Source organism: Lolium rigidum, chromosome 4 (assembly GCF_022539505.1).
Source record: "Lolium rigidum isolate FL_2022 chromosome 4, APGP_CSIRO_Lrig_0.1, whole genome shotgun sequence".
Taxonomy (NCBI): Eukaryota; Viridiplantae; Streptophyta; class Magnoliopsida; order Poales; family Poaceae; genus Lolium; species Lolium rigidum.
In genome coordinates, this window is record NC_061511.1 from 229,680,706 (window position 1) to 229,701,198 (window position 20,493).

A 20,493-nucleotide genomic window follows, 5' to 3' on the forward strand; every position below is an offset into this window, starting at 1 on the left:
TCGTCAACCTCCTGGAGACCGCCCTGCACACGCACGACGCTGCCGAGCCGCCTCGACCTTCCCCCGTTGCCCTGCAAACCCCGCCTCCATCACGCATCAACCCCTCGGTGAGCCACCAGCCTCTGCCCTTCCCTCATCCGCCGTCTGGGACGAGCGCCGCCCAGTTCTGGACGTCGCCGGCAGCGTCTCGGTCGTTGCCCGATGGGGAGAGACATGGGCCGTAGGATCTGCATCCCGCGGCTGCATGCGAGCTCCAGCGGGCACTGCATCCAAGCATGGCGGGCCACGTCCCTGCCCCATTTAAACCGCCATCCGGCACGCCGACGACAGCAGCTAGGCCGGCCCGTTTCGATCCGCTCGGATCTGGCCAATCCGGCCCACTCTCTTACCCCTCCTGTTTATGAAAATTAAATAAGCTGCAGATCTGTCCACAACTTTTAAATCACCAAAAATTCATTTTTGTCCCAAATGAAACAATTCAAACTTATAAATTCTTCTAAACAAATTCCTAACCACATCAACTTGCATGCATGTGATTTACTTGTGTAATTATTACTGGTATTTATAATTCTGAAATATTGTCGTTTTTGTATAAATTTGTGAAACTTTTTGCAATAGGGTTAATTTAGTTAGAAAGTATATCCCCACAACTAATTTTTGGCATAGTTTGTGTATGTAGGAGCTTCCTAGATTTTAAATAGTCTAGAAACCTAAATCTGGCCAGTAGGTCCTTTCATTAATTTTAGTTTGCAAAATAAAAGTGTGTTTGCAACTAAACAAGGTCCCTCTGTTAGATATAATGTTAGGCTACAAATAGGTCAGAGGTTTTATTTTTTAGACCTATATTTTATTCATGGGGATTTTAGAACCAAAAAAGGGTACCTTTTTAGTATTTTAATTTTGTAAATTATTTTACAACTCAAAAAAATGCCAAACTAGTTTTGGTAGTTCACATTTGATAGTACATATCCATTGTAATGGTTGTTTTTGGTTAGATGCACTCTGGTGCTTGTGTGCTTGAAAGTTGGATTGACCTAGTTTCTGTTTTGTTTAAATCTTTAAAAATATTTTAAAACTTATTGTGTGATTCCAGTGCATGTGTGTTCTACTTGTTCATAGCTTACAGTACAGGTGTTGCATGTATTTTTGTTACTCACAGAAAGATTTAAGCCATTTAATTGGTCCCTAAGTCAATTCTGGTTTTATAAAAATCATAACTATTCTTTTAAAAACACAAATTTAGTGAATCCAATCTCTGTAGCTTTATAAAGTCATGCTTTACTCTCTGTGATTTTACCAAAATTTTGTGTCCTTTGTTCCGGGGCAACTTGATAATTTGGTATGGTTGCTTATTTCACCCCTAGGGAAATTGAGTTGTTTTGTTTAAAATGGTTTATAATGAGCTTTGGCATCAAACCCTACTTGTGGTTTCCAAAGGTCATTAGACACCTTTGATTGTGTAGATTATGATTTGTTGTGAGGTGGAGCCTTTTTATCAAAATAACCATTTTGCCCTAGGTGCCATTATTTGATGTGTTTAGTGTCTCTGATTTAGTGGTTGGCTGTTGTGTGTTGTTGTGTGGTTTCATGCTATGGCTAGGGATTGATTGCCTTCTCTTTTATTTTGCGATGTTAGAATGCGACTATCGGAGAAGAAGGAGATAATCTTGGTGAGAAATTCGAAGAGGGAGGAAGAGCAGATGATTCGTGAAGATGAAGTCCAAGGACAAATAGCCAACCAAGGCAAGCCACCCCTTGCTGCATATCTTGACCTAATTATCTTACCCTTGCATTATTAGCACTTTTATAAATTGCATGTTTATTTCTTTATGTGAGTGGTCCTGCCACTTGGTGTTTTATTATTCCACCCTGACGGGTCCAGTCCTCGTGATACCTACTGATCAAACACATGCTAGGGATATGGTGCTTAACACCTTATCATTCTTGTCACCGCTTTTCAAGAAAAGTTGGACTATAGGTTGGGAGCCCTCTTTAAAAATGTTTGTGAAAATGTTTTCAAGGAAAGAAGTGTTTCGAAAACCTTGGAATGGGGTAGCCCTGCCCAAGTGTGGGTTTATAAAAAAAAAGTAAAAAAGTTTTTGGGAAGAAAATTGCTGGAGGCAAGTGTAGAAAATTGTTTTCAAAAAACTTTGGTGACTGAGTACCTAACCGGACCTAGCCAGTACAACCACATTACCCTTAAGTGGGACGGGGCGTAGCGTACTAGTTTGTCTCGCCTTAGTTTGGGTTCTGCAAGTGTAGTGGCAGTCCGACCATGGACGCTTCGACCGGGGTTCTTTCAATGGGAAGGGACGCAACCCATTTGCCTTTTTAGGTACGCGGGGTACAACTTATGAGCTCCCATTGAAAGATGCCTAAGTGGTTGGATGGCATTCCGGAGGTTCGGGTGTGGTGGGGACCTTGCTACTCATGGATAACCCCCGGACTCTGGTGTTAGGAGGTACAACTCATTCGACATGTCTTAGGCTAAGGTGAGCAAGCGAAAAACTGCGATCGGTTATCTGAGCCTCGCGTTTTGACGCTTGGCGAACCAGGGATGATCCCGGTGGATTTATCGGATCTTGTGGGGAAAGTGTACAACATCTGCAAAGTGTAAAACTATTCGAATAGCCGTGTCTGCGATTATGGACGTGGGAATGGAAGTTGCTTGGCATTAAATTAATAAAGTTTTGGGTTTATAAAAATGTTTTCCAAAGGGTTTGGAAAAGGATACTAGTGGGACTAGTGGAAATGTACCTGGGAGGTATGGTGGAAAGTTGGAAAAGTTGTTGGTCATACTGAGATGGACGGAAAGGAAAATGGGTCGCCCTTACCTATTAGTCTTCAAAAGAAAATTGTTTTCAAAAAGATTTTCAACAAAGATATAGAGATGTCATAATCCCGAGAGAAACTGTATCTCACTCCTTGTAACCCTAGAATAGTGTATGTTCCTTGCTACTGCCAAATATGCATATCCTTTACTTCTCTCTAAGGTGGTTTGCGAGTACAATTCATAATGTACTCATGGCTTTGTCCCTGGCTATTTACTTGGCCAGACTTTGTGGAATCCGACAGATGAAGAAGGAGTCGACGACGTCTATGCAAGCTAGGCACGTCTTCCCACTCAGTTGCATGTAGGGTTATGGCATAACTTGGGCCATGCGAACGCTTTCGTCTGAAGTATTTTCGTTGTGTGATTGTTGATTTCCTGCCATTGCGGCTCTTATGTAAGTATTGGTCATGTGACCTGTTGTAACCTTTTTATTCGATACTGTAATGGATGATGTATTTGATACCAGTTTGGTTATGCTTTCACGACACACTGATCATGGGATCGTGAATGTGTATGCATAACGGGTGTTTCGGACAGCTAGTCCGAGGCCCCACATTTATCTCGTTAACGCATAGCTATCTTCGAGGGTATGTTGATCTTCACCTCGTTGCTACCATCTACTAGATTAGATCTTGGCTTGTTATTCGTTCTTGCGGTAGAATTTTTTGTTTTCTATGCTACGAATACCTACATTGTATACATAACCGTATTAATCGAAGTATTGAAACCTATTTACCGTATAACCGAATTAACCAAACCAAATTAACTGAACGCGTAGCCGGAGGATGAGGGGACCTATGTGACTATGTGTGCATGTGACAATGGCACTTGATTTTCTTTTATTTGTGCTTACTAAAGGTGTACGGATACATGTTATATTATTTGTCTTCTGGTAGAAAAATCATGATGTTTTTCTGCTTTACTGCAATGCCATAATCCTCTCTCTCCTTTTTGACATGTTGAGCAAAGCAATCATGCACAATATTGTTGCTCGCATTTACCATCGATATGTTGGAGATATGCCCAAGAGGCAATAATAAATTAGTTATTGTTATATCTTAGTGTTCATGATAAATGTTTACATCCCATGTTATAATTGTATTAACAGAAACATTGATACATGTGTGTTATGTAAACAACAAGGAGTCCCTAGTAAGCCTCTTGTATAACTAGCTTGTTGATTAATAGATGATCATGGTTTCGTGATCATGAACATTGGATGCTGTTAATAACAAGGTTATGTCATTGGGTGAATGATATAATGGACATACACCCAAATAAGCGTAGCATGACATCAAGTCATTAAGTTCAACTTGCTATAAGCTTTCGATACATAGTTACCTAGTCCTTCGACCATGAGATCATGTAAATCACTTACACCGGAAGGATACTTTGATTACATCAAACGCCATTGCGTAAATGGATGGTTATAAAGATGGGATTAAGTATTCGGAAAGTGTAAGTTGAGGCATATGGATCAATAGTGGTATTTGTCCATCCCGATGACGGATAGATATACTCTGGGCTCTCTCGGTGGAATGTCGTCTGATTAGCTTGCAAGCATGTGACTGGGTCACAAGAGATGACATACCACGGTACGAGTAAAGAGTACTTGTCGATAACGAGGTTGAACAAGGTATGGAGATACCGATGATCGAACCTCGGACAAGTAAAGTATCGTGTGACAAAGGGAATCGGTATCGTATGTAAATGGTTCAATCGATCACTAAGTTATCGTTGAATGTGTGGGAGCCATTATGGATCTCCAGGTCCCGCTATTGGTTATTGGTCGGAGAGGAGTCTCGACCATGTCTGCATAGTTCACGAACCGTAGGGTGACGCGCTTAAGGTTCGATGTCGCATAAGTAGATTCGGAATATGAGATGGAGTCCGAAGTTTGTTCGGAGTCTCGGATGGGATCCAGGACATCACGAGGAGGTCTGGAATGGTCCGGAGAATAAGATTCATATAAGGAAAGTTGATTTCTAGGTTTCGAAAAAGTTCGGGATTTTTCTGGTGAAAGACCGGGAAGGTTCTAGAAGGTTCCGAGGGTCCCACCAGTGGGCCCATGACCCTAGGAGGTCTAGCATGGGCCGAGGGGATGCACCCTAGCCTAATGGGCCAGGGGCACATGCCCCTCAAGGCCCAGGCCGGCCACCCTTAGGGTTTTCCCCAAAACCCTAGGGGAGATCAACTTGGGGGGGGGGGGGGGAAGAATTCCCCCTCCCCCTTTGGCCGCCAGCCCTATATGGGTTTGGGGCATTGGGGGGCCACCCAAACCGACCTCCCCCAATATAAAGAGGAGAGGGGCAGGGGGGCGCTCACCCCATCAGACCTAGCTCTGGCCGCCCCCTCTCTCCTCCATAGAGTTGTACCGGCTTGGCGAAGCCCTGCAATTTTTCTCCTCTACCACCACCACGCCGTCATGCTGCTGGGACTCCGAGGGGATCTACCACACCTCCGCTGCCCGCTGGAACGGGGAGAGGACGGGCTTCATCGACACCGTACGCACGACCGAGTACGGAAGTGCTGCCGGATTGCAGCACTAGATGATCGACTACATCAACAACGAGATCTAATCTCGTAGGCTTTGGAATCTTCGAGGGTTAGTCTCACATACATCTCGTTGCTTCGATCTTGATAGATTAGATCTTGCCTATTCCTAGATTGGATCTTGGTTTTGTTCTTATTCGCGGTAGGAAATTTTTTGTTTTCCATGCAACGAACCCTTCAGTGGTATCAGAGCCGTGTCTATGCATAGATCTGTTGCACGAGTAGAACACAATGGTTTTGTGGGCGTTGATGCTTTTGTTGTCTTTAGTTATGTGTACTTTGATCTTGCGGGATGGTGGGATGAAGCGGCCCGGGCTAACTTTACATGACCGCGTCTCATGAGACTTGCTCCACGCTTGACATGCAACTTGTATTGCGTAAGTGGCTTTGCGGGTGTCTGTCTCTCTCACCATAGTTAAGATTCAATTTACTATTTCTATCGACAACACTAGTATCACCATTGTGATTCATGTTCGTAGGTAGATTGGATCTTACTCGAAAACCCTAAACCACGTAAAATATGCAAACCAAATTAGAGGCGTCTAACTTGTTTTTGCAGGGTTTGGTGATGTGATATGGCCATGATGTGATGATGATTATATTTGATGTATGAGATGTTTATTATTGTATTATGCCAACCGGCAGGAGCCTAATGGTTGTCTTTAAATTTGTTAAGACCTACGTGTCTATTCATCATGTAATAGCTTTATTTCAAGTAGTTGTTATAGTAGCTATAAGTGATGGACAACCATGAAGCGGCGCCATGGACCTTGGTGCAATGCTGGTGATGATGGAGATCATGCTCGTGTTCTTTGGAGATGGAGATCAAAAGCACAAGAAGAAAGGCCATATCATATCACATATTATGAATTGCATGTGATGTTAATCCTTTATGCATCTTATCTTGCTTAGATCGCGACGGTAGCATTATAAGATGATCCCTCACATTAATATCAAGATAATAAAGTGTTCCCCCCTCGTATGCACCGTTGCTAAAGTTCATCGTCTCGAAGCATCTCGTGATGATCGGATGTGATAAATTCTACATTCACATACAACGGGTATAAGCCATGTTGCACACGCGGAAATACTTGGGTTTGCTTGACGAGCCTAGCATGTACAGACATGGCCTCGGAACACAGGAAACCGAAAGGTTGAACATGAGTCATATGGATGATATGATCAACATGTTGATGTTCACCATTGAAGCTACATCATCTCACGTGATGATCGGTTTTGGTGTAGTGGAGATGGATCGTGTACCACTAAACAACTATGAGGGATGTTGTGTTAAGTGGGAGTTCATTAGTAATTAGATTAAAACATGAACAAATTATCATGAACATAGTCTGAATAGTATTTTGAATTAAATTTGTAGAATTGGTATCTGTTATCTACCATGCGCTAATCTTGTAATTGAGATGTTAAGTCTGACAAGAAACTTTACGGACTAGTACCGTATTGTTAAAGAATCAAGAAATGATTAAGTCCTATTGCAAACTTTTAGTAAACCTCACATTGATGATTCAAAGAGCAATGGTTTCAATTAGTACCTAAAATCATCTTGTCTCCGTGAAACTTGAACTTCAAATTCGTTTGAAAAGTAAGGAGCTGGAAATTTTGTTTTCAGAAATAAGCAAGGTATGAGATATAGGTGATATCTAAGACCTTATTGCAAGATGATAGAATATAATCTAGTGAGACTACATAAACTCATAAGTTTTATGGGAATGTGATACGTCTCGAACGTATCTATAATTTCTTATGTTCCATGCTAGTTTTATGACAATACCTACATGTTTTATTCACACTTTATAATGTTTTTATGCATTTTCTGGGACTAACCTATTAACAAGATGCCACAGTGCCAGTTCCCGTTTTCTGCTGTTTTTGATTTCAGAAAAGTTGTTTTACAAATATTCTCGGAATTGGACGAAACAAAAGCCCACGACCCTATTTTCCACGGAGTGTTCCAGAAGACCGAAGAGGAGTCGAGGAAGGCCAGCAGGGGGCCCTCCCCATATGGCGGCGCGAGGGGCCCACAGCCGTGCCGAGACGTGGGGAGGGAGCACCCTGGCTCCCCCGACGCTGCTCCTTCGCCTATTTATTCCTTCGTCCCCGAAAACCCTAGCACCAAGAGCCAAAATACCAGAACAGTTCCAGAGACGTCGCCGCCGTCAACCCTAACTCGGGGGGGGGGGGGGGGTTCAGAAGATCTCCTCCGGCACCCTGCCGGAGAGGGGAATCATCACCGGAGGGCTCTACGTCACCATGCCCGCCTTCAGACTGATGCGTGAGTAGTTCATCCTTGGACTACGGGTCCATAGCAGTAGCTAGATGGTTGTCTTCTCCTATTGTGCCATCATGTTTAGATCTTGTGAGCTGCCTATCATGATCAAGATCATCTATTTGTAATGCTACATGTTGTGTTTGTTGGGATCCAATGAATATGGAATACTATGTCAAGTTGATTATTGATCTATCATATATGTGTTGTTTATGATCTTGCATGCTCTCCGTTGCTAGTAGAGGCTCCGTCCAAGTTGATACTTGTAACTCCAAAAGGGAGTATTTATGCTAGATAGTGGGTTCATGTCTCTATTGAATCCGGGGGAGTGACAGCAACCCCTAAGGTTGTGGATGTGATGTTGCCACTAGGGATAAAACATCAATGCTTTGTCTAAGGATATTTGTATTGTTTACATTACGCACAGTACTTAATGCAATTGTCTGTTGTTTGCAACTTAATACTGGAAGGGGTGCGGATGCTAACCCGAAGGTGGACTTTTAGGCATAGATGCATGCTGGTTGGCGGTCTATGTTCTTTGTCGTAATGCCCAAAGTAAATCTCATAGTAGTCATCATGATATGTATATGCATTGTTATGCCCTCTCTATTTGTCAATTGCCCAACTGTAATTTGTTTACCCAACATGTTATTTATCTTATTGGAGAGACACCACTAGTGAACTGTGGACCCCGGTCCATTCTTTTACATCTGAAATACAACCTACTGCAATCATTGTTCTCTTTTGTTTTCTACAAGCAAACATCATTTTCCACACCATACGTCTAATCCTTTGTTTTCAGCAAGCCGGTGAGATTGGCAACCTCACTGTTAAGTTGGGGCAAAGTAGTTTGATTGTGTTGTGCAGGTTCCACGTTGGCACCGGAATCCCTGGTGTTGCGCCGCACTACACTCCGTTGATGACCCACAAGTATAGGGGTGTATCGTAGTACTTTCGATAAATAAGAGTGTCGAACCCAACGAGAAGCAGAAGGTGTTGACAAGCAGTTTCGATGAAGGATTCACTGTAAATGCTCACAGACAAGTATTCAGGGGTTTTTGATATTGCAGATAAATAAAGTACAAGTAAATAAAATGCGAGAGAAATAATTGCAACGAGTGGCCCAATCCTTTTTAGCACAAAGGACAAGCCGGTTTGTTTACTTATAATGACCAAACGTTCTCGAGGACACACGGGGATTTTAGTCTAGTGCTTTCGCTTCATACGGCTGATTAATCTTCATTGTTTTGATAAGTGTTGTGTGGGTGAACCTATGCTAATGCACCGCCCTTCCTAGGACTAATACATACTTGTGATTATACCCCTTGCAAGCATCCGCAAATACAAGAAAGTAATTAAGATAAATCTAACCACAGCCTTAAACTGCGAGATCCTGCTATCCCTCCTGCACCGATATACTAACGGGGGTTTAGGTTGCTTGTCACTCCGGCAACCCCACAATTAGCAAACGAATACAAGATGCACTCCCCTAGGCCCATAAAGGTGAGGTATCATGTAGTCGACGTTCACATGACACCACTAGAAGAGTAACACCACAACTTAAATATCATAACATTGAATACTACTCAACAATAATTCACTACTAACATTTAGACTTCACCCATGTCCTCAAGAACTAAACGAACTACTCACGAGACATCATATGGAACATGATCAGAGGTGATATGATGATGAATAACAATCTGAACATAAACCTTGGTTCAATGGTTTCACTCAATAGCATCAATAACAAGTAGTAATCAACACCGGGAGAGTTTCCCCTATCAAACAATCAAGATCCAACCCAAACCGTTACAGCGGTGACGAGATGCAGCGGTGGAGATGGCGGTGTAGATGGTGGAGATGATGATGATGATGATGGAGATGATGTCCAGCTCGATGACGATGGCGATGGCGTCGATTTCCCCCTCCGGGAGGGAATTTCCCCGGCGGATTCCTGCCCGCCGGAGAGCTCTTTCTCTCTGGTGTTTCTCCGCCCCGCAGAGGCGGCTCTGTCAATTCTCCGTAACTCCCCAGGGCTTAGGTTTTCGGGACGAAGAAGTACGCGAAGGAGAGGTGGCCAGAGGGGGCTGTGGGCCCCCTCCCCACAAGGCGGCGCGGCCAGGCCTGGGCCCGCGCCGGCCTATGGGGGGCCATGGTGGCTCCTCCCGGCTCCTCCTTTTGGCTCCCTTCGTCTTCTGGAAAAATAGGAATTTACGTGTAATTTCCGTCAATTGTTGATCTTCGAAATATGGTGTCCCGACGGTGCTTTTTCCAGCGAGAATCCGACTCCGGTGAATAATTCTCCAATGATCACGAAACATGCAAAATAGATGAAATAACATAAGTATCATCTCTAAATATGAAATATATCAATGAATAACAGCAAATTATGATATGAAATAGTGATGCAAAATGGACGTATCAACTCCCCCCAAGCTTAGACCTCGCTTGTCCCCAAGCGAAACTGAGCTCGATAAACAAGACCACATGTTTATGGAGTGAAGAGTCGATAAATAAAATACGGACAAGAAGCATCATATTGATTCACACAAGATATTCTAGTACACATTCTCTTCATATAACTCAACTTGAAATAAGTAAAGAGAAATCACAAATAAAGGTGCATAGGAAATCATGATTGGTTATGGCAAACTTTGTTCTTGGTCAGAGAACTACTAACGGATTGTACTTATATTCTAAGCAAAGCTTTCATATTAGAATTTATATAGCTGAGCTTTCATTCTTAATCATAACAATCTTCTCATAATCATTGATAACCTTCAAAGTCATATTCAATCAGATAAAATTTGTACTAAACAAGAAAGCATAAAAGAAATGATTAACTAAATCATATCATAAATGGTTGGTTCACAACAACTCAATCGCTTGCTTATGATAGAGGGAAATAGGTTTACTGACTCAACATAAAAGTAAAAGACAGGCCCTTCGCAGAGGGAAGCAGGGATTAAATCATGTGCTAGAGCTTTTCAAGTTTTAAAATCATATAAAGAGCATAAAAGTAAGACTTTGAGCGGTGTTTGTTGTTGTCAACGAATGGTAGTGGGTACTCTAACCCCCTTGCCAAACGAACCTTCCAAGAGCGGCTCCCATGAGGGACGACATCTCTACCAGCAAGGTAGATCATCCCCCTTCTCTTTTGTTTACACATGTATTTTAGTTTTATTATGGATGACACTCCCCCCAACCTTGGCTTTCTCAATCCATGGCTAACCGAATCCTCGGGTGCCTTCCAACATTCACATACCATGGAGGAGTGTCTATTGCAAAATTAAGTTGCTTACTGATAAATCAGGGCAAAACATGTGAAGAGAATTATTAATGAAAGTTATTAATTAGGGCTGGGAACCCCGTTGCCAGCTCTTATTGCAAAATTATTGGATAAGCGGATGTGCCACTAGTCTATTGGTGAAAGTCTGCCCAACAAGATTGAAAGATAAAACACCACATACTTCCTCATGAGCTATAAAACATTGACACAAATAAGGAGTAGTATAGTTTGAATTATTTAAAGGTAGCACATGAAGTATTTACTTGGAGTGGCGCAAAATACCACATAGTAGGTAGTTATGGTGGACACAAATGGCATGGGTTTGGTCTAAGGTTATGGATGTATGAGAAGCATTCCCTCTCAATACGGGTTTTTGGCTAGCAAGGTTTGATAGCAAGCATAAAGGTTGAGGGAAACAAACAAATATACATGTGATAGAAACAATCATGCATCTTTCTCATAAGCACAAGCAATTTTAACTTCAGAATACTAACTTATTGGCATAAAGATAATAGAGTAATATATCTACATGTATTTCCCTTTTCTATTTGAACATCAAGGTGTTGTTACTATTGACCAATGCTAAGTTTGCCAAGACCAAATAGATTTACTTAATGCTCCCAAAGTGATATCCATACTAATGTCAAGAGCAATCATATAATGGAGATTGCAAACTAAAATAAGGTGTGCAAAAAGTAAATGATAAGACTTCTCATTAATATTCCATAACGATAACTCACACCAACGGATACATAGATAACCAACTAAGAGAGATACTTCCACATTGCAAACTATTCCATATGATAACTTCCCTACTCATGATATGACACTACTTGATAGTAAAAGATAAAGGTAGTGATGATGTGATACCGCGGCACTCCCCCAAGCTTGGAACAAACCAAGGGGATGCCAATACCGATGATGAATTACTCCTTCGGCGGTGATGGTGGATTCTTCTCGTCCTCAGACTTCCAGGGAAGAGGCTCTCCATCAACAAACGATGTCTTGGTCTCGGGAATCCTGAAACTAGCAGCATTGCTAATGCGTTTAAACCTGTTTTCATACTCACAGTTTTGATTCCAAGCATCATAAAGTTGCGCCTGAAGTTGGTTGGTGGTGTTGTGAAGTGAGAGGATATCGCTCCATAGCTTTGCAGTCTCCTTCTCGTGTTCACCAATGAGCTCGGACACAATTCTGTGGAAGATGTCCACTTCACGCTCAGCCATCTTCTTGTAGGTGAAGACCTCTTGTTCTAGTTTCTCTATCCTGTCCTCCAAGCTTCCTTCTCCCTTAGGTCCCCGAACATCTTCTATCTGCAACTCTCCATCCACGAGCAACAACTCCTTGGGATGCATCTTCAACTCGCTTATGTACGGGTTGACGACATTCTCAAAGAAGTTGTCCTTCGGAGGCTCCGACGAAGACATGGTGGCTCTAGATCTGAAAACAATATCTGGCAGAAAACAGCTCGAAACAAAACACGACGAGAAAACGATATACGGACCTCCAGGGGTCCGGGGGATTATATAGCAAATATTTTTACGACAAAAGGAAGGTTCCAGGCCGAAAACGAGTGGAAACGGGACGCCGAGGGGCTGTCCCCATAGGGCGGCGCGGCCAGGGTGGGGCCCGCGCCGGCCTATGGTGACGGGCCCTCGCACGTCTCTTCCACTCCGTTTCGATCCCGTAATTTTTCATATTTTCCAAAAACAGCAGAAATATTGTTCGGAAAGCTAAACGCGGACTTTTTATTACTAAAACTGTTACCTATTCAAAGTCGGACTCTGTAGGACTGTCAATTTGATCTTTGATGAAAGCTTCCGGAGTTATCACTTGAATAATATCAATATCTTCATTATAAGAATCTCCAGAAATATCACTACAAGAAAAGTTGCCATGGCCGACGAAGTTGAAGTCGCGCCGTGGTTGCTGGTGCACCATGGCCGACGATTTTTGGTCCCTCCGTGGTTCATGTCAAAACTTTTTTTTCTCGTTTTTGAGGCCACCTAGCCCGACGAAAGCGGCCAAAACGTCGCGTATGGTGGCCCGGGACGTGGTGCATCGCGAATTCTCGGGTTCGCCGGCCGAGTCAACGCAAATCCGCACCGCCCAGGGATGTAGGGCCCACATGGCAGCCTCTCTAGCATTGTTTTTTTTCTCGATCGCGCCATCTCGTTCAACGCTCTCCGATCGAGCCGTTTACGATGCGGGATCATGGGTCCCGCTTGTCATCCTCTATGAACCAAAATTCCTTCTTTTCTTGGATTTTTTTGACCCCCGATTTACGGCTACTTCCTTTTTCTTTTGATCCCGTGCCGCCTTGGAAACGTTGAGACCGCTGCTGCTAAATGGGACCCGCATGTCATCCTCTATGAGCAATCAACTTTCTTTTCTTGGAGTTTTTTTGGCACCTCATATTTGGTCACTTGCCTTTTTTCTTTCGATCCCCTGCCGCCTCTCAAACGGTGATACCGCTGGCTGCTAAATGGGACCCGCATGTCATCCTCTATGTACTATAAAACTTTCTTTTCTTGGATTTTTTTGGCACCTCATATTTGGTCACTTGCCTTTTTCTTTCGATCCCCTGCCGCCTCTCAAACGGTGAGACCGCTGCAGCTAAATGGGACCCGCATGTCATCCTCTATGGACTATAAAACTTTCTTTTCTTGAATTATTTTTGGCTCCTGATATTTGGTCACTTGCCTTTTTCTTTCGATCCCCTGCCGCCTCTCAAACGGTGAGACCGCTGCGGCTAAATGGGACCCGCATGTCATCCTCTATGAGCAATCAACTTTCTTTTCTTGGAGTTTTTTTTGGCACCTCATATTTGGTCACTTGCCTTTTTCTTTTGATCTCATGCCACGTTTGAAACGTTGAGGTACCTGCTGGCTCATGGGACCCGCATGTCATCCTCTGTGTGCTATAAAAGTTTCCTTTGTTGGATTTTTTTCACCCTCTGATTTTTGGCTTGCCTTTTTCTTTTGATCCCCTGCCCCCTTTGAAACGTTGAGTAAGCTGTTGGTTCAAGGGACCCGCATGTCATCCTCTATGTCCATCAACTTTCTTTTCTTGGATTTTTTTTCACCCCCTAATTACTAGCTACTTTCTTTTTCTTTTGATCTCAAGCCGCATTACAAACATTGAGACCGGCTGCTGCAAAATGGGACCCACATGTCATCCTCTATGTACAATAAATCTTGGATTATTTTTGGCTCCCGATATTTGGTCACTTGCCTTTTTCTTTCGATCTCATGCCGCCTTTGAAACGTTGAGTAAGGCTGCTGGCTCATGGGTCCCGCATGTCATCCTCTACGAACAATAAAAGTTTCCTTTCTTGGAGTTATTTTTTACCCCTAATTTACGGCTATTTGCCTTTTTCTTTTGATCCCCTGCCCCCGTTGAAACGATGAGGACGTCGTTGGCGGGTCGGTCCCACATGTCATCCTCTATGAACAATAAAAGTTTCCTTTGGTGGATTTATTTTTGACCCCTAATTAATTTCTGGCTATTTCCTTTATTTTTCTTTTGATCCCCTGCCGCCTTGGAATTGTTGAGAATGCTGCTGCCTCATTTTTCTTTTGGTCACGTGCCGCCTTGGAAACGTTGAGACCACTGCTACAAAATGGGACCCGCATGTCATCCTCTATGTACAATAAAGTTTCTTTTCTTGGATTATTTTTGGCTCCTGATATTATGTCACTTGCCTTTTTCTTTCGATCTCATGCCGACTTTGAAACGTTGAGGATGCTGCTGCCTCATGGGTCCCGCATGTCATCCTCTCAGAACGATAAATGTTTTCTTTTCTTGTATTTTTTACCAACTGATTTTTGGCTTTTTTTTTTCGATCCCCTGCCGCCTTTGAAACGTTGACGACGCTGCTGGCTCATGGGTCCCCGATGTCGCCTCCCCGTACAAGAAACATGTGATATTTTATTTTGCAGACAATAAACATTGTATTTCGCTCTGAGCTATTGCAAACGGATAAATTAAATCTTTATATCTACATAAACAAACTTATATGTTGAATCTCCTTGTTTTTTGTTTTTGCGAAGCATAGGACTTTCCTGTTTTTTTTTGAGAAAAATCCGACCTTTCCTGTTTTGGAGTGGGCTGAAATTGTACGAGTCAAAAGGCCCGAGCAGGATAGTTCGAAGGCCCGGATGTCCGGATACGGCCCAATTGAAATCTTTCTTTTCTTGGATTTTTTTCACACCCCGATTTACGGCTACTTCATTTTTCTTTCGGTCCTGTGCCGCCTTGGAAGCATTGAGACTCGCTTGCTACAAAATGGGACCCGCATGTCATCCTCTATGTACAATAAAGTTTCTTTTCTTGGATTATTTTTGGCTCCCGATATTATGTCACTTGACTTTTTCTTTCAATCTCATGCCGACTTTGAAACGTTGAGGAAGCTGTCGGCTCATGGGTCCCGCATGTCATCCTCTATGAACAATAAAAGTTTCCTTTGTTGGATTTATTTTTTCCCCTAATTTCCGGCTATTTGCCTTTTTCTTTTGATCCCCTGCCCCCTTTGAAACGATGACGACGCTGGTCGGCAAGTCGGTCCCACATGTCATCCTCTATGAACAATAAAAGTTTCCTTTGATGGATTTATATTTTTGACCCTAATTAATTTCAGGCTATTTCCTTTTTTATTTTGATCCCCTGCCGCCTTGAAATAGTTGAGGATGCTGCTGCCTCATGGGTCCCGCATGTCATCCTCTCAGAAAGGTAAATGTTTCTTTTCTTGAATTTGTTTACCAACTGATTTTTGGCTTATTTTTTCTTTCGATCTCCTCGCCACCTTTAAAACGTTGACGACGCTCGCTGGCTCATGGGTCCCCAATGTCGGCCTCCCCATACCGCAAATCCTCTTTACGCAAAGGTTGTATTTCTAGATAGATAAGGTGGATTCGAATCTGCCATGGTTCGAGCGACTCGGGTAAGCCTTCTTGCACCGATTAATGGAAGTAGTGCATCGCAAGGTCAAGACATGTGGCTCGGTGTAATGAATCTATATGAATCATGTTGTGGGTTCAATCCGATAGTTCTCTAACGAGTCAGCCAAAATAGAAATTAAGTTTTTTTCTAAAACGGAAATGCAAATTAAGATGAACACAAACATTAGTTATCATAATAGCCGATCATACATACATACTTGCTAAGAGCAAAAGCTTGCCGGAGTTTTACCACACATACAATTAATTAGCAGTTCGGATAAGATAACCTTATATAAGTATAACTACAAATGCATTTGCTAAGGGCTCATGGGACAACGAGAACTAGACAACCGCGAACTTTATGACCGAGCATGTCACGAGCGGCATCGAAAGATCTTGACCTTCAACTTTGATCCAATGCGAAGTTTGGCACCGTCAATGAACTTTTTCCACTCGGAAGTAACAGCCAAGCGGCCATCCGTGGGACTGACGGAGTACCGTCCCTCCACGGTGAGACCTTCACTCTCCATGACGAGGGATATCTTGCCCCTTCGGCCAGCATTGAGATCCTTGGAGATAATTTTAGGCAATTTCTGATTCAAAGCAAGAGATACCACCAAAAATTAGTCAATGGTACCAATGCACTGAACCATGTGAGACTTTGAGCAGAGAAGACATCAAGATAAGAGCAGTTATGCTGTCATATACTCACGAACATAGCCTTCAGATGCGTCCTGGTCACCACACGGGTGGCCACAACAATGAGCTGAGACCTCGGTGATCTGGCTGGGGCAGGTGCATGAGCCTGGGCTGGTACACGAGCTGGTGCTGATGCAGGAGACTGCTGGGCAGGTGCAGTAAACGGTGCCTCTAGAGGAACCGGTGCTGATGCAGGAGACTGTTGGGCAGGTGCGATAAACGGTGCGGCTAGAGGAACCGGTCGTCGATGCGGGAGCCTGCTCGGGCATGTGTAGTATATGGGGCCTCTACGGGAACCAATGCTGATGTAGGGGACTGCTGGGTAGATGCGAGCAAACGGAGCTGAGTACGAGAACCGGTGCTGATGCAGGAGAGTGGGAAGCCGGTGCCGGTGCTGGTGTGGTTGCCCTTTGTGACATCCGCTCCTGTTCCATCAGGGGATCTGCAGCTTTGATCATGTTAAACCCAGCAAGCTAGAACAGAGGGAATGATTTAGAACAACTGCTCAGAATGCAGTTATCAAAAGATATGAGTAGAAAAAAGTTACATATTATATATTTGGAAGTGTCTCCAACTCTGTAAGCAGTTACGTATATCTGCCCGTTTGAGTTTCTGATCCTCGGCTCGTCGCCCTTCTTCAGACCGTAGTCAAAAGCAAACTTTTTCCAATCATGTCCATACAAATATGTGATGGCCTCGCGTCTTGTAGACATACACCTCATAGACCGTGTAGGTGTTCATCAATTTGCCATTGCCATGCATAGTGAAAGATCCTTCATGCGGACACATCCGGTTAATCATTGGACGAAGTTCACAAGGTACGATCCGCATGTGAAAATTGATACAAATGTAAGAAGCGGGAAGACTAAAAACAAGACTTTACTATATGCCAATTCATGCTAAACCACTGAGAATACATACCCGTAACTCGTGAAGGAGCTACTAGAAAGGTAGATAGAGCCATAGGAGGTGTTATATGCGGGGTATGTACATGGGCCCGCCATATTCCCGCAAGCTCGGCATCGGGATGGTGAAGGAAACATGGGAGGTACTACTGGTGCGTAGCGCTGAATGTAAGTGGAAGAATTAGGTTGTGTAAAGTGCATAGTTCGAGCAATGCAAATGTTGACAAGCGAGTGCATAACACTATGTTACAAACTGAACAGTGAAAAATTAGTGTATGATGAATATAAGCATGTTAATTTGGTGTTTCCGAATTCCAAAAAGCATTAGACAGATGATAATATCAGACATAAATCATGGCATGTATATGTGGCTTAAGAAAATATACCCGAACCCTTGGATGGTTACGGCCCGGCTGGTCCTTGGACTTGAGCTTATATAAGCATCCAGAAGGTGGGGCCGACGAGTAACTTGGTGGCAGCCTCTGCGGATGCCTCATCGGCGGCAGTTGCAATCCTTTTGACCAATGAAGGCTTAGCGGTTTCGGTCGCATATGAAAATTGAAGAGCAACAAACATCAGCGGTGATATATAAAATGAATCTATGAGACAACGATGCATATAGTGCTTGGATGTAAGTGGAAGAATAGGTGTGTGTGTTTCGAACTATTGGTAAGCATTAGACAAAGCCGGCAATAAACGGACAAAAATCAAATCATGTATGAGGATTAAGAAAATATACCGCTTACTCGAAAAGGGTACCACCCAGCTGGCCCGTGGCCTTGTGCTTGAGGAGGTTTTCGGAAGATGGTGGCAGCACCATCGTCTTCACAGCAGACCTCATCGGGATCATTTTTTATCCATTTGAGTAGAGGCACGAAGTTTCATCCTGCATATGAATAGCAACAGAACTCATCATTGATATTTAATAAATCTATGAGATAGACTGATGCAAATAGTGCGGGGTGTAAGTGGAAGAATAGGGTTGTGCATAGAGAACGGTTGACAACAATGCAAATGATTACAAAAGAAGCCAATGGAAATCAACAGTTTATATACTGGATGAGACAGACTAAAAAGTGAAAAATTAGTGTATGATGATTGTAAGCAAACGCAGTGTTTCTGAACTTTTGGTAAGCATTAGACAAAGCCAACAGTAATTAAACGAGATAATAATGAAATCATGTATGTGGATTAAGAAAGTATACCGGATTCATTAAAAGGTCACCACCCAGCTGGCCCATGGCCTCGTGCTTGTAGAGATTTTCGGAAGATGGTGCCGGCACCATCGTCCTCACAGCGAGCCTCATTAGCCTCATTTTGCATCCACTTGAGTAAAGGCGCGGCGAGTTTCAGCTCGCATAAGAATGGGAACGGATCTCAGCGAGTGATATTGAATGACTGCGAGACAGACTGATGCATATAGTGCTGGATGTAAGTGGAAGGGTATGGCCGTGTATGGACAACAGTTCACAACAATGCAAGGGTGTGTTCGGTTATGAAACAGCGTGGAATGGAATGGAATGGTTCCATTTCAGAGGAATGGAATGGTTACATTTTTGTTCGGTTGGGAAAAATGGAGAGCAGAAGAGATCGAGGTTAAACTAACCAATTGTCTCAAAATTGTAATTAACAATTGCAAATGACATGTGCTACTTTAAGCATATTCCAGAACAGGAACAGATTGAGGATGCAGAGAGACACTTAAAAGGTAAAGAGTGGATAAGCAAACGGAGTACCTGCTTCGCGGGGCTGGGGACGCAGCTCAGGCTCAGCCAACTGCCCACATGCGTGGTGGCCTTATGCTCCATTGCCCCCACCGCCGAGGTCTTACCTTTCCTGTACAAGCTGACAAAAGATACAGTGAGGATCAGCAGAAACTACAAAGGTTGCAAATGTCGACATATAAAGGAAGAACACCCCAATCCAAGCAAAGGTAGCCCCCGCCCCCACCCCCATCAATCACTCCCAGCTCGAGGGTGACCAGAAAGATACCCCTTCGCCCAGAATAGGAAAGAGATGCGCAAGATATCGAGGAGAGGAAAAAAGAACCGATCTCGAGAAAGGAAAGAACATTACTAGTCCTACCTAATCCGCTTGGTCTAGATGCAGCTTGCCCCTCCAAGCTGCATGCCTGGACGGTGGAGGCGAAAGGAGGGGATCGAGCTAGCGGCTTGCATCCGTCGGCAATCGGCACTCGATCGGGAGAGAAGGGGTGCTACATAAAGGGGAGGGGTAAAATATTTTATTACACAGTGAACTTACTGATGTGACTAGTCATTACATGTCTCACTGAAACTAGGGCCCATAGTGTGGCACCCCAAATTCACTTGAAGCTGCCCGGCGGGACGCATTGGCGCGTCAAGAAACCCCCGAATTGTAGCGGGGAAATGAAACATTTCACAAAAATTCGAAATTCAAGCACACCGCCACGCGCCAAGCACGCGGCTGTTCCTTCCTCTTCCTCGGTTCCTCCTCCCCTATCCGAAAAAACCCCAAATACCAAGCTCAAACCAAAAAAAAACAAACAAATCCCCTGGCCGCCATGCATGTCCTCGTTAACCCGCTGGAGATCGTTCCCGGACGATCCGGACCACCCGCCCTGAGATCCAGAATTCCGTCCACCTCGAGGCACTGCGTGCTGTCTCGCAGCAGCGGCTTGAGGGCGCCGAAGAGGAAGTTCCGCCGGAAAGTGCTCATGGCAACCGTGCAAGCTCACCGGCGTGCTGTATCCCGAGAGGAACTGGTCAAAGCTTTGCTATTCGCCACACAAAAAAAATTGCGGGCCAAGATCTGGTCAAAGCTTCGTCGATGGCTTGCCGCGAGAGTCTTGGAGTCCAGAGTCAATAAACTAGCTGCTCGAGGAGTTGGGCGGTTTACACGGATTCATATTAACTGACTCAAGTTTGTTAGTCTAGTTAACAAATGCATCTAGATACATCCATATCTAGACAGAATTGAGTCAATTAATATGAATCGAGAGGAGT